This window comes from Neofelis nebulosa, chromosome 1 (genome assembly GCF_028018385.1).
Source record: "Neofelis nebulosa isolate mNeoNeb1 chromosome 1, mNeoNeb1.pri, whole genome shotgun sequence".
NCBI classification, from domain to species: domain Eukaryota; kingdom Metazoa; phylum Chordata; class Mammalia; order Carnivora; family Felidae; genus Neofelis; species Neofelis nebulosa.
In genome coordinates this window covers 28941286-28956093 of record NC_080782.1, presented here as the reverse complement: position 1 = coordinate 28956093, position 14808 = coordinate 28941286, and the positions used below count along the sequence as shown (strand labels likewise).

At 38.8% G+C, this 14808-nt stretch overlaps 1 pseudogene; it reads left to right on the top strand.

Moving 5' to 3' along the window:
* Nucleotides 1-14509, top strand: part of LOC131514713 (UDP-glucuronosyltransferase 3A1-like) — a 31890-nt pseudogene extending 17381 nt beyond the window's left edge.
* The last annotated feature ends 299 nt before the right edge of the window (nt 14510-14808 follow it).

Below are 14808 nucleotides of genomic sequence, written 5' to 3'. Positions count from 1 at the left end.
AGACTTTCCTCCCTTCTCCAGGATGTGAGATTTTTGTTATTAATTTTGTTTATTGTTTTTGATGGTTTTTAAAAAATTTTTTATCCTGCCTTTGTGGTGAGGATCAACCTGAAGTGTAAATTTCACTATTCTCAGGTCTTTAATGAGCCTTGTCCTGGTCATAAATGGACGCTTTCTAATGTTCCTGGTATATATAGTTGTTTTCCAATGTCCTAACATTTAAAAATTTTTTAATGTTTATTTATTTTTGAGAGAGACAGAGAGACAGAGAGACAGAGAGAGCATGAGGAGGGAAGGGACAGAGGAACCAAAGACAGCTCTGTGCTGAGAACAGGGAACCGAGGGGGGTTCGAACTCATGAACCATGAGATCATGGCCTGAGCTGAAGTCAGATGCCTAACTGACTGAGCCACCCAGGCGCCCCTCCAATTTCCTAGCCTTTAATGTGTTCTCTCAAAAGGGAAAAATAAGAAAAACAAGGAAAAAAGGCTATCACCCTTTTAAATCCCCGGGGGTCCATGTCCATTCAACCACAGGAGGAGGTGCTTGCAACAATGGGGCACTGATGGAAAATTATTGTTACTGACTTATTTGTCTGCACCTCTTTGATCAGAAGTATCAGAACACAGATACTTGATATTTGGAAGAGAAGGTCCTTTTTGCCCTTTCTGGCTCCTGAAACGTGTGTGCAAACTGCTTTATGAACACATGTATAGCTGCCTGCTTCGAGACTGAGGGTTGGTGGAATGGGTAGCCTGTTTTGTGATAAGAGATGAAATTATCTGCAATTTACAGTTAAAGACTTCCCCTGGGTGTTAAAAGCCGTCAATTGACTGCAGAGTTCAAAAATAGTTATCTTAGACAGATTTTGCCAGTGGACTTGTTGTCTAGGTCAGGAGACATATTCCTGGTGCTCCAACATCATCCCAGAATTTTCCTCACATACATATATACTTCTGTGGGAAAATGTGTTTTGGAAAGCTTGTAATACTGTGATGCATCCTTGATAGTCAGGGTTGGAAAGACCTTCAAATGAACAAGTACTTCTCCTCAGAAATCCAACTGAAGTGCCTTGGTGTATGCTCTATGTAAGGCTGTAGCATCTACCTTTTTGTGAGCTCCTATGTGAATGTGTCTTGAACGAGTAGTCTCAGTGAATCTGCAAAATAAGTTTGTTTTCAATGCAGTGTCATACATGTGCTCCCGGAGAAAGTTAAATGTGGTTAAGATCTTGTTCACAAAGCTTATTGTGAGGGAGCTTATCGTGAGGGCTGTTGAGGTAGTCCATGAGAATCCAGTTACAAGTGATTTGTATCCTTCAAAGATGAAGAGAAATGGCGGCTGAGAGCTTGTTGAGATAGGAGTTGAGCAGAACATATGTGCCAGATGTGTGATTGTGAGATGGTATTTATTAGTACATACTTAGAAATAGCAATTTCAGTAACATTGGAGATGGGCACCCTAATAGATGGGGCTTGGCATTAAAGTTTATAGTAGTGCACTGCAAGGCACCATTCATTCTTTCCAGGTTTAAGAGCAGTCCAAATTAGGCATTTAAATGGAGAACCACTGGGAGTAATCACTCCTTCGCTAAATAGGATTTAATCCTTAAAGGAACCTCTTTAATATGAAATGGGTTTATTAACAGTTTTAATGTGTTGAGCAGATCCAAAGTGTACCCTTTTGTTACACTGGCTGTAAATGCCAAAATCTTCATTTTATTTTAAATTATGACTTGTTAGATGAGAACTTCCATGCCTACATTGAGGTCATTTAACAAATGGGTTTTCTAACTATGGGATATTTAATTTCATGTGTTAAGACAGGGCATGATATTTGTATTCTACCTAATATTTTGTAACTCTTAAGAGTTACAGACTCTTAAAAGTAATCCCAAGGAATTACCTTGATGAATGCAGATGGCTATTTTGGTGTATGTGTTATTGTTGCCCCAGTATTGATTACGAACATTGAGGTTTGTCATTGGTGTATCTCATGCAATGTTGAAAGTAATTCAGGGGGCGCCTGGGTGGCGCAGTCGGTTGGGCGTCCGGCTTCGGCCGGGTCACGATCTCGCGGTCTGTGAGTTCGAGCCCCGCGTCGGGCTCTGGGCTGATGGCTCGGAGCCTGGAGCCTGTTTCCAATTCTGTGTGTCTCCCTCTCTCTCTGCCCCTTCCCCGTTCATGCTCTGTCTCTCTCTGTCCCCCCAAAAAAAAAAAAAAAAAAAAGTAATTCAGAAGCTCTGATGTAGAGGTGCAAAAGACAATGTGTACCTTTTTTCTGTTATAGTTTTTTTGTTTTTTTTTTAAGTAATGTTAGATTCCACATGTGTCAAAAGTGAGACCTCTGCTTTAATTTCTTTCCTCACTCTCCCACCCTGCCTTTCTCCTCTGTTACCTCTTTCTTTTGGTTGTTGTTAAATGTATTTGGGGGGGGGGGGAGGGTGTCCATTCTAACTTGCTCATATTTGTAAGTTTCTTCTTCAGAATGTCCCAATTAGTATTATCAAGGCTAGGGGCCTCCTCAGTGATGATTTTGAGACATGTGAGATTAAGATGAGTTTGAATTAACCCCTTGAATTAACTCCATGGGGGTGTCATCAGTGTTTTGCCCTATTACTGTTTTTTTTTTTTTTTAAGTTTATTTATTTATTTTGAGAGACAGCATAAGCAGGGAGGTACAGAGAGAGAAAAGAGAATCCCAAGCAGGCTCCCTATGGCCAGCACAGAGCTGGATGTGGGGCTTGATCTCATGAACTGTGAGATCATGACCTGAGCCAAAATCAAGAGTTTGATGCTCCACCGACTGAGCCACCCAGGCGTCCCCCCCTCCCCATTACTGTGTTAATCAAGTTTTGCTTTTAGCTACATAGATATAATCAGCAGCAGTAGCAAAGGCATTTTCTAGGGTTCTAGTACACCATCTACTTTTATGGGTGTGAATCTCATCATACCACATGGTGGCTACTCTTCTTCATACCATTCAGTAGGCTTGTAAATTGGAATCAGTCCTACACCGGGGGACTGTTTCTAATAGGGGCAGTGCCTGACTTAGACACACAACCATTGGTCACAGGGTTCCACCTAGCCTAGTGTCAATCACAGTTCATGCTGGAATCCAGAAATACAATCCAATCTAACACAAAAAACAGGTTTATGTGACACACATGACCAGGGCCACTTAAAGGCTAAATTCATTCTTTTCTCTCTAAATGTCATTTATGGAAGTTTTTGAGTGGGATGGAGCTGAGGATTCCCCTACTTGGGTCTGGCTTGCTTGGCTTGAAAATCTTGTTAACACAAGGGAGGGCATATTGAGGCTTTCTTCTCAGTTTGCCCAGTTGAGAAGATTAAGAAGGTATAATTTGAAAGTTGTCAGCAGTCCAACCTGAAAAATGGTCAGAGTCTGTTATGTATGAATTATAGGGGAAATTCCAGGATGTTAAGTAGGGCTGCACAGGACCACATTTAAAAAAATTTTTTTTGTAATGTTTTTATTTATTTTTTAGAGACAGAGAGATAGAGCACAAGTCAGGGAGGGGCAGAGAGAGAGAGGGAGACACAGAATCTGAAGCAAGCTCCAGGCTCTGAGCTAGCCACAGGACCAGTATTTTTAACTCAGCCTTGGCATTTTTTTTGGCAGAATAAAAACCTTTGCATGTTCACACCTTTAAGAAATACTGTTTTTTTTCTAAAAAAGAAAGGACTGGGGAGCTAAGATAATAAAAGATCTGCATTTAATTTTTTTGATGTTTATCTATTTTTGAGAGAGAGAGAAAGAGGGAGAGTGCAAGCAGGGGAAGGGCAGAGAGAGGGGGACACAGAATATGAAGCAGGCTCCAGGGTCTGAGCTGTCAGCACAGAACCTGGTGCAGAGCTTGAACCCACAAACCATGAGATCATGACCTGAGCCTAAGTCGGATCCTTAACCGACTAGCCACCCAGGCACCCCATAAAAGATCTGTATTTAAGTAAAAAATATACCATTCACTATATGTTCAATCTTGATAAATTATTTGACACTCCATTCATCTTTGTTTTCTCACTTGTAAAATGAAGAATAGTTATACCTTTAAGTGAAAGTTTTAAATAGAAACTTCCAGTACCTTAAATTGAATAAAAATGATGGAATCATTGTAAATTTCTCAATAATTATTATCAGGTCCTATGATTGAAGAAATGAGAAGGCAAGCAAAAGAACAACAGCAACAAAAATACTTCAAAAAGCAAACATTCAAGTATATATAAACCTTTTAGAATAAAAATACTGTGGTATCATGCTAATATTAATCTGGGGTGTGTGAGATAATTATATCTTTCCCTATCGTTTTTACATTTTTAAAGAAAAGAATGAAAAACCATACCAAGTTATCAGTTGGCCTCCCACTGAAGATTATGAAAAAGAAATAAAGAAAAGTTTTAACTTTTTTTATGACAGAAGCTTTGCATAGCAGGTAATTTCTTTTATTCTCTGAAAGAAGGACTTGACATTTTAATGAAACAAATGAATGGTTGAATGCATGGACACTTGGAGTGAATTTAAGAGAAGAAATAGATGCATGAATGTATGAGTGGATAGATGGGGAGATCAATGATGGATGGCAGTGATTGGATGAAGTAGATGAGTTTTGCACTCCCACTCATTCAGTCTGTGTACTGTGCCTCTTCCACTGAAAGCATGGAGGTATTTCTGTATAGCATGGGGGATTCTTCCTTCTGGATCTTCTTGGCAACACTTCACCTATATAGCCTTTGTGTATATAATCTCCCCAATGGAGAAGTTGGGGTAGACAACTTCATTTTCCATTGTTGGTAGGCAAATCAGAGCCACCATTTTTTTTACTTACTTTTCTTCTCTTCTTCTTACATAAATTCAAGAATGGAAAAATCTTATAAGCACTGATTTTTTATACCTTGAGCCATTGTCTTTTAAGCTCATTTAAAAAACCAAATACCTTGATGATATACAATGAGAGGTTAGCCTGAGAGTTGTTATCATTGCCTGGGATCTATAGAAAGTTCTTCCTCTTTGACATTAGAGCAAACAAATGTATGCTTTTTTGATTAATTATAGTAGCCTAACCCTATCTCCCCTGTTTCCTTAAAATTGTATTCAATTGTCAAGGTGGTTCTAATATTCGGCATTTTCCATAAAGTCTTTTTCCTTACTTTTTATTACTTACTAGAAGACCCAATTCTCTCGTTTATAAGGGATCTGATCTAAAATATTCATTTGAAACTTTGTCTTTGTCATCTTGTGTTATTCATAATTTTTAAGTATGTCTTGCCTCTGCTCCCCAGCTTGATACTTCAAAGACTGGCTGTACATTCTTGTTAAAAATGGTGCAATACACTGAGAAAAGTGCTTTCCTATATTTTGTTAAATTTATTAATTTAATTTCAAATGAGATTAATGCTCTACTTTGAGGAATTTGTACTTTATATTTTGAATTTATCCTCAATATGTAGCAATCATTCATTATGTAAAATATTTTAAAAATATAATAGAGAATAATTTCAGCTAATCATCTGTTGTCACATGAAGTTGATTTGAATCCCCAGGTAGACATCTGCATATTGCTAATGAGTTCTCACCTAAGGGCCTTCCTTAAGTGAGCTGACTTGGTACAGTGTTGTACAGGTAACAGGTTTGCTGGGCCATTGATTCTCTCAGTCCTTCATTCAAGTAGGAGGCCCATGGGTTTCCAAATCACCTGTACCTGTAAACTCTGGTCAGGAGAATTCTCATCTACTTGTTCAAATGTTGTACAAAAAGGGTCATTTTCTTTGCTCATTTGTTGTGCGAAAAGGGTCATTTTCTTTGGAGGCACTGCTGCAAAAGCATTGAAGGAGAATAGGGCCATAGACAGCATCTTATTTAGGTATCAGTAAAATTTTAGCATTAACTACTTTGACTACTCCAGCAAGCATGAAATAGAAAGGTTAATGATAAGCTTCAAATAGGTATGTATGTATGTATGTATGTATGTATGTATTTATTTATTTATTGTTTTAAATTGTTTACCTCATAGGCTAGAAAGATAGAAACCTTGTATTCAGCTTAGAATTGTGATTCTAATATTATCATCACAAAGTTCCTTGTGTGAAGCAATCTTTCAAATGTAGACTGTACAAAATTTAAAGAACAAAAAAGGGCTATATTATCAACATTGACAGACTCTACTGCCAAGTTACTTCCACAGTTAGGCTGGGAAACAAGACAGTCACTCATAAACAGTCAGTATACAGATGAAAATTAAAGAGAGCATCACAGAATGTGTCAGGTAGATATGGAACTGTGAGGTCTGCTACAGTCAGAGATGACTTCCAAAGCAGAAGGCTCTTGAATTGGCTGGATGGTGGGTGCGAATGATTGGCTGGAGAAGGGGGAGGAGGAAAAGGGAAAACATTTTAGGAAGCAGAAACACTTGGAGCAGAGTGACCAGAGTAGAGTACTCATTGGACACTGGTAACATAGGTGGGCAGCTGCCAGATGTGGTCTGACATAACTGGAGTATTTTCTTTGAGTCAAAGATTCTCCTAAGTATTGTGAAATTAACATCTCCAGTGAATATTTGTCATCATTATTTTTTTTCCTTACAGAGAAGCACTTGACGGCTTTGTAAAGTTAATGGAACAACTGGAAATTCGATGCAGTGATTGCTAAGGAGAGGCAATATCATGGGTTCCTTAAACAAATGAGAACTTTGATCTGGTATTTGTTGAAGCATTTGACTTCTGTTCTTTCCTGGTTGCTGAGATGCTTGGGAAGCCATTTGTGTCAATTCTTCCCACACCGTTTGGAAGTGTGGACCATGGGCTACAAAGCCTTGTTTGTGTCTTATGTTCTAGTGTTCCATTCCTTGCTAACCGATCACATGGACTTCTGGGGCAGAGTGAGGAATTTTCTGATGTTCTTTGATTTCTTCATGAGACAATGGCGAATCCAGACTATGTTTGACAACACCATCAAGGAACATTTCTGGAAGGCTCTAGGCTGGTTTTGTCTCATCTTCTAAAGAAATCAGAGCTGTGATTTGTTAACTCTGACTTTGCCCTTGAATTTGCTAGGCCCCTGCTTCCCAACACTGTGTATGTTGGAGGCTTAGTGGCTAGACCTGTTACAAGTACCACAAGTAAATGAAACATTAGCTCTTAATGTGGACCTCTTGCAAAACTCTTCAGTGCAGAGTTGGTGGTTCCCTTCCCAGTGGGAACTGAGAGTGAAATAGAGTGAGACAAGCAAAACACCTAAGATATACTAATTTAATTTAATTTAATTATTATTTTTATTTTTTCTATTCTATTATCTTTTATTTTACTGTGATCAAAATAGGTAATATGAGATCTACCCTCTGAACAAATTTCTAACAGCCCAACATTTAACTATAATTATTATTATTTTAGGTTTATCCATTTACTTTGAGAAAAAGAGAGTGGGTGCAAGCTTGCGAATGGGGGAGGGGTAGAAAGAGAGGGAAAGAGAGAATCCTAAGCAGGCTCTGTGCTATCAGTTCAGAGCTGGGCACAGAGCTCAATCCCACAAACCATGAGGTCATGACATGAGCCAAAATGAAGAGTCAGACACTCAACTGACTGATCCACCCAGGAGCCCCATACAACACAGAATTATTGACTGTAGGTACCATATTTACCTCAGATCTCTAGATCTTATTCATCTCACTTACCTGTAACTCTTTTTCCTTTGAGTAGTAACTAGTCATTACCCCTTCCCCCAACCCCTGGAAATGAAAGACTACTTTTAATTCTATGAATTTGACTTTTAGATGTCTTATATAATTGAAATCATGCAATGTTTGTTTTCTGGCTTACATCACTTAGCATAAAGTGATAAAGGTTCATCCATGTTTTCACATACTGAAAAATTTCCTCCTTTTTAAAAATTAAATAGTATTCCATTTTGTGTGTGTGTGTGCGCACACCACAATTTCTTTATTCATCTTTTGATGGATATTTTGGTGGTTTTCTCATCTTAGCTATCACAAATAGTGCTACAATGAATGTGGGAGTGCAGATATCTCTTTGAGATCCTGATTTTGTTTTCACGAATATATACACAGAAATCAGTTTGATAAATCATAAATAAGGTAGTTTTATTTCTAAATTTTTGAGGAATGTCCACACTGTTTTCCATAATGGCTGCACCATTTTACATTTCCAACAACAATGTATAAAGTCCACAATTTCTCCATATCCTCAACACTTGTCTGTATGCTTTTTTGATAATAGTCATACCCACAAGTGTGAAGTGACACTTCATTGTGGTTTTGATTTGCATTTCCCTGATGACTAGGTTGAGGATTTTTTCATATATCTTTTGGTCATTTGTACTTTATCTTTGGATAAATGTGTATTCAAGTACTTAGCCCATTTTTTAATAGGTTTATTAGGATTTTTTTACACTTTTGCTGTTGATTTGTGGACCATGCTGTATACTTTGGAGATTAACCTCTTTTCAGGATATGGTTTTTAATATTTTCCATTCTCTAGGGTGTTTTAGTCTGTTGATTGTTCCTTTAGCTGTGTAAAGCTTTTTGGTTTGATTTATTTGTTTGTTTATTTATTTATTTATTTATGCATGCCTGTTCGTGGTCCTATATCATTGAAATCATTGCGGAGACCAATACCATAAAGTTTTCCCGCCTGTGTTTTCTTCTAAGAGCTTTGTAGTTCAGGTATTATGTTTAATTCTCTAATCCATTTTGAGTTTTTTGTATGCTGTAAGGTAAATGTCCAATTTTATTCTTGTTCATGTGGATAGCCATATGCTGGGATTCTCGTGATAGGGTATTTTCAAAACTATCTGCCAGCTCTCATGAGTTTGGTTAACATTTTCCTTGGGTGCAGTACCTTTTCATTTGGTTTCTGGATTTCTTACAAGGGAAATTTGAACATGAAATGTTGCTAAACTGGCATGTTTGTAGGGGGAAGGAGCATCCAGGGCTTCCTACTCTGCCATCTTGCTGATTCCAGGGTCCACTTTTAAGGAAACACTTCCTGCAATGGTCATGGAAGTACTGTTAGGTCCCACATGACCCTGAGATTGAGGGTCTTCTTAAATAATGATACCCAGGTCTCTTGTTATGCCTTACCATAGACCCAGCCTTGGTGGTAAAAATGCTTCAATAAATCTATCTATCTATCTATCTATCTATCTATCTATCATCTATCATTTTTTAATGTTTATTCATTTTTGAGAGAGAGAGAGAGGGAGAGAGAGGAGAGAAAGAGAGAGGGAGAGAGAGAGAAAGAGAGAGAGAGAGCACAAGCAGGGGAGGGGCAGAAAGAGGGAAACACAGAATCCGAGGCAGGCTCCAGGCTCCAAGCTATCAGCACAGCCCAATGCAGGGCTTGAATTCACAAACCATGAGATCATGACCTGAGCTGAAGTCAGACACTTAACAAACTGAGCCACCCAGGCACCCCATCAATAAGTCAATATTTTAATTTTCATTTTTTATTATCACAGTAAATAATCATGGAGTGTGAGGCTACCACATGAATGAATTTTTGTGGAGATAAGTTACCCATGTGATATATTAAAAAAATAAGACATAGTATAACCGGGTTAGGACTGTTTCGACTCAAAGCAAGAACTGTGGGCATTATCTCCAATGTCTCCTTCTTATAGAGGCCTGGTTCCTGACTCAGCTTAGATTTTCTGATTTGATTGGTCTGGGAGTGGGTCTAGGTATTGTAAGTTTTAAATGTTACCCACATGGTCTGAATGCAGAGCCTGAACTCATAACCACTGCTCTAATAGTTATAAAAATGAAGTAGAGCTAAGTTTAGTGGTTGCCTGTTGCCTGCAGGTAGGTACTGGGTTACTATTATATGGACATTATCTCATATATTATATATTGTGCCACCTTGGGAGAACTGTCATGATCTCCAGTTTTATAAATGAGAGGACAGATGTTCAGGTGATGTACATAATATTCCAACACCATTCATCTCAGGGCAGCAAAAGCCCATATCTGGCCTGGACTTTCTAGGCACTAAAGTCTCTATTCTTTCCCTACTGATCTTGCACTGAGTGAACAGAAAAAGTTGGGGGAATAGTCCATGGGCAAAATGGACTTTGGTTCATGGTGACATTTAAAAAAAATTTTATATTTATGTTTACTTTGGTTTAAATGCTGGATTGCTCTATGTGAGAAGGATCCATATCTATTTTCTTACTGCTGAATATTCACTACTTAATACTGTACCTACAGCAAAGTAGACCCTTAACAGTAAGTGATAAATGTTGAATAAATTGGCAAAAACTCTTCAACATTATATTAAGATGGAGTTATAGAGAATTTAACCCTTGGGTCAGTAAGAAATGTCTATTGGAAACCCTGAAAAATAAATTAAGGGCTGTATATTTTACACTCTGTGAATCTGAAGAAACAGAACTGGGAAGGAAGACACACCAAGTTGAGAGAACAGGGGGCCCCATGTGTGGAGATATAAGGAAGATGGCCATGAGGCTGGGTTCCTTTGGTGACACTGGCCAGACCACAGAGTGGACGATTCAATTGCATAAATAAGACTAGGCCAAAACACAGATCTTACCTGACATGATGGTAGGTCAAGTCTTGGAAGTGAGACAGGAGTTATTAAAGAAGAGAATAATGGAAGTGAAGGTGTATAAACTTTGAGATAACAGATTTTGGCTTTGTACAGTTTTTCTTCTCTTATTTCCCAAGTTTTCTGTTGTGGCCAAACAGACATAGTATAAATTTTACCACTTTAGCCATTTTGAAGGGTACAGTTCAGGGGCATTAAGAACTTTCATATTGTTGTACAACCATTACCTGCCTCCATCTCTAGAACATTTTTCTCTTCCCAAACTGAAACTTCATACGCACTCAACAGTGACTCCTCGTTTCCTCTCTGCATCCAGACCTTGGCAACTACTATTCTCCTTTTTTCTGTATGAATTTGACAATTCTAGGTGTCTTATGCAGGTGGAACCATACAATAGATGCTCTTCTGTGATGGCTTGTTTCACTTTGCATAATGTCTTCAAGATTCATGTATATTGTAGCACATGTCCAAATTTCTTTATTTTTTAAGGCTGAGTAATATTTCATTGTATGTATATGCCACATTTGTTTATCTATTCATCTGTTGATAGACACTTGGGTTACTTCCAATTTTGGCTATTGTGAATAACGTTGCTATGAAAAGTAGCGTACAAATATTTGTTTGAGTCCCTGCTTTTAATTCTTTTGGGAATATACTGAGAAATGGAGTTTCTGAGGCATATAATTGTAATATTTAATTTTTTTTGAGGAACTGCCATATAGTCTTTCACAGTGGCTGCACATATTTACATTTCCACCAACAACGCACAAGGATTCCAATTTATCCATACTTTCACAAACACTTGTCATTTTCTGTTTGTGTGTGTGTGTGTGTGTGTGCATGTGTGCGTTTTAGTTTTGTTATTCGCCATCCTAATGGGTGGGAATTGGTGTCGCATTATGGTTAGATTAAAATTTCCCTGATTAGTGAATTTTACCATTTCATAAACTTATTAGACATTTATATATCTTCTTTGAAAAAATATCTGTTCAAGTCTTTGCCAATTTTTGGATTTTGATGGGGAGGTTGGAGAGAGTTATAGTTCTTAATTTAATCTGGATATCAATCCTTTATCAGATATATGACTTGCAAATATTTCTCCCACTTCCTTGGTTGCCCTTTTACTATGTTGATAGTGTCCTTTGATTCATAAAGTTTTTATTTTTTATGAAATACAATTTCACTATTTTTTATTTTGTTGACTGTGCTATTGGTGTCTTATCGAAGAAATCACTACCAAATATAATGACATGAAGATTTCTCCCAAAATTTTTGGTAAGAGTTTTATACTATTAACTCATACCTTTAGATCTCTAGTCCATTTTATGTTGATTTAGAGTATGGTATAATAAAACTGGTTCAAACTCAATCTTTAGTATGTGGATATCCAGTGTTCCAACACCATTTATTGAAAACACTGTCTTTTATTTTATGAATGGTCTTGGCACATTTGTCATAAGTTATTTATCAATCTATCATCTATCTTTCTATCTATCTATCTATCTATCTATCTATCTATCTATCATCTACAGAGAGTGTGAGTGAGGGAGGGGGAGAGGTAGAAGGAGAGAGAAAATCTTAAGCAGGCTCCATGCCCAGTGTGGAGTCCGTCATGGGGCTCAATTTCACGACTGTGAGATCATGACCTGCACCGAAATCAAGAGTGAGATGCTTAACCAACTGAGTTATCCAGGTGCCCCTGTCATAAGTTATTTGACCAAATATACATCTTGTTTTTTATTCACGTATGTATATATCTATCTTTATGCCAATACCACATTATTTTGATTATTGTTGCTTTGTATTACATTTTGATATCTGGAAATGTGTGACCTTCAACTCTTCTTTTTGTCAATGATGTTTTGTGTACTCAGGTTCTTTTGAAGTTTCATATGAATTTTAGAGTAGGTTATTTATTTCTGCAACAAAATGTTATTCACTATTGATAGAGATTGCATGGTATCTGAGATCATTTTGGATAGTAATGACATCTTTAAAGTATTAAGTCTTAGAGCCCAGTAAGCCTGGGCTTTATTCCATTTATTTGTGTCCTTTTATCTTATTTTATTTAGCCTTATTTAATTTTATTATTTTAATGTTTATTGTTGAGATGCTTTCCCTGGTGTTCTGAAAGATTTCAGCCTGACATATTCTGATCTGTTCCTGATTTACAACAGCTCACCCACGCATCCTTTTTTTTTTGTCACCCATGGTGGGATGAATAGCATAATGGAGGCCATCCAACATGGTATGCCCATGGTGGGGATTCCCATCCTTGGAGATCAGCCTGAAAACTTGGTCTGAGTGGAAGCTAAAAGTTTGGTGTCTCTATCCAGATTATGCAGATAAAGGCAAAGACATTTGCTCTGAAGATGAAGAAAGTCATGGAAGACAAGTGGTATGGAGGTCTCTGAACTTGTCGTCATTTAGGCTGAATGAAGATATGAAATACGAAGGGCCCTGTGTGGCACATTTTTGCAATACAAGTGAAACTTCCAGGACACAGAATGATATTAGTATGATACTAACAGCTAACCTATTTCCTCTGAGAGCAAGACTACGCATTTAGGTTATATGCCAAGAACAATTTTCTACCAAAAGGGTTGTGAAGATTCTGAGGGGATTTTGGGGCTGCTTATAGTAGAATTGCACTGAGGCAGAGGTTGCCTTTCTGCCCTCTAATATGCCAAATTGTTTCCTGCCTCAGGCGCTTTGTCAGTGCTGCTTCCTAGAACATCCTTCCTTCTCCTCTCAGGACTGGCTCCTTCATGGCAGTCAGGCTCATGTCCAATGTCCTTTCCTCAGATAGGTGATCTTTGTCTGACAGTCCTAAATGCACTTCTCTCTCACCCCCTTCAATCATAATTCATTTTTCCTTCTTAACAGTTCTCAGGATCAGTAACTACCCCATTTCTTTCGTTTTAATTTGTTGTGCGTCCCTCACACTAGAAAGTAGAGAGGAAGCTCCCCTGGATGGCCCAGTGTGTCTCTTGCTTTCCCCTGCATCCCCAGGGACTAACACAGGGCCTGCCACACAGTAAGTTGGGATGAATTTCTGTTGAGTCAGTAAAAGGGCCCATGATGTCTTAGGTAAATTCCCATCCAGCACAATGATCTGATAACCAGGATTAACTGAATAACTTATTAGGATTTCAGGGACATCTACCCTGAGTCGTGGGTATGTTACATCCCATATATTCATATATATTTTTTCCTTTAGCGACCTTAAGCCTCCTGGGTAGAGACTTTTCCTTGCAGCTTGGTCACTGTTTTATAGTTTAGCACCTTTAGCACTAGGCAAGGAACTTTTCGTGGAGGGACCAGTTTAAACCTTTCCGTGGAACCAGTTAGACTATGGCAAGACCAGGCCAACAACTTTTCCTTGAAAATGAGTCTTCTGTGTGTGGAGGGAAGAGTGTGTGTGATACAAGGTCTCTAAGACTTCTGGGACCACATGAGTAACGCCCACCTCTGGGTCTGCCAACAGGTACAAGTCAGCAGCGGTGGCCGCCAGCATCATCAGGCGCTCCCACCCCCTGACCCCTGCCCAGAGGCTGGTGGGCTGGATCGACCACATCCTCCAGACAGGGGGTACAGCCCACCTCAAGCCCCATGCCCTGCAGCAGCCGTGGCATGAGCAGTACCTGCTGGACGTCTTCTTGTTCCTGCTGGTGGTCATCCTGGGCACCCTGTGGCTCTGCGGGAAGCTGCTGGGCATGGTGGCCAGGTGGCTGTGTGGGGCTAGGAAGCTGAAGAAGGCCTGATGGGGGTGCAGCCTTGATGGGTGTTTGGGGAGCCACTGGTTCTAGAAGGCTTTCCCCAGCACAGGGCAGCCCTGGTGTCTTCCCCATATTGGCACCTGAGGGTGGCACACAAATATTTCCTCACCATTTACTGCATCTGTTTAGAAATTCTTATGATGTAATCTTGGGATTCTTTTTTCAAGTTGTGGTAAAAAATATATTCTATAAAATTTGCCATTCTAACCATTAAGTGTACAGTCAGTGGCATTAAGCACATTGACATCATTGTGCAAACATCACTGTCACTCATTTCAGAACTGCTGTCATCAACCCAAATTAAAACTTCATGCTGATCAGTGATTCCTCATATCCCTGCCCCCACATCTCACACCACAATCTCAGTCCCTGTTCTACTTTTTGTGTCTGTGAATTTTATCTTGGCTTCTTGACTTGCCCCTCATCAATAGACT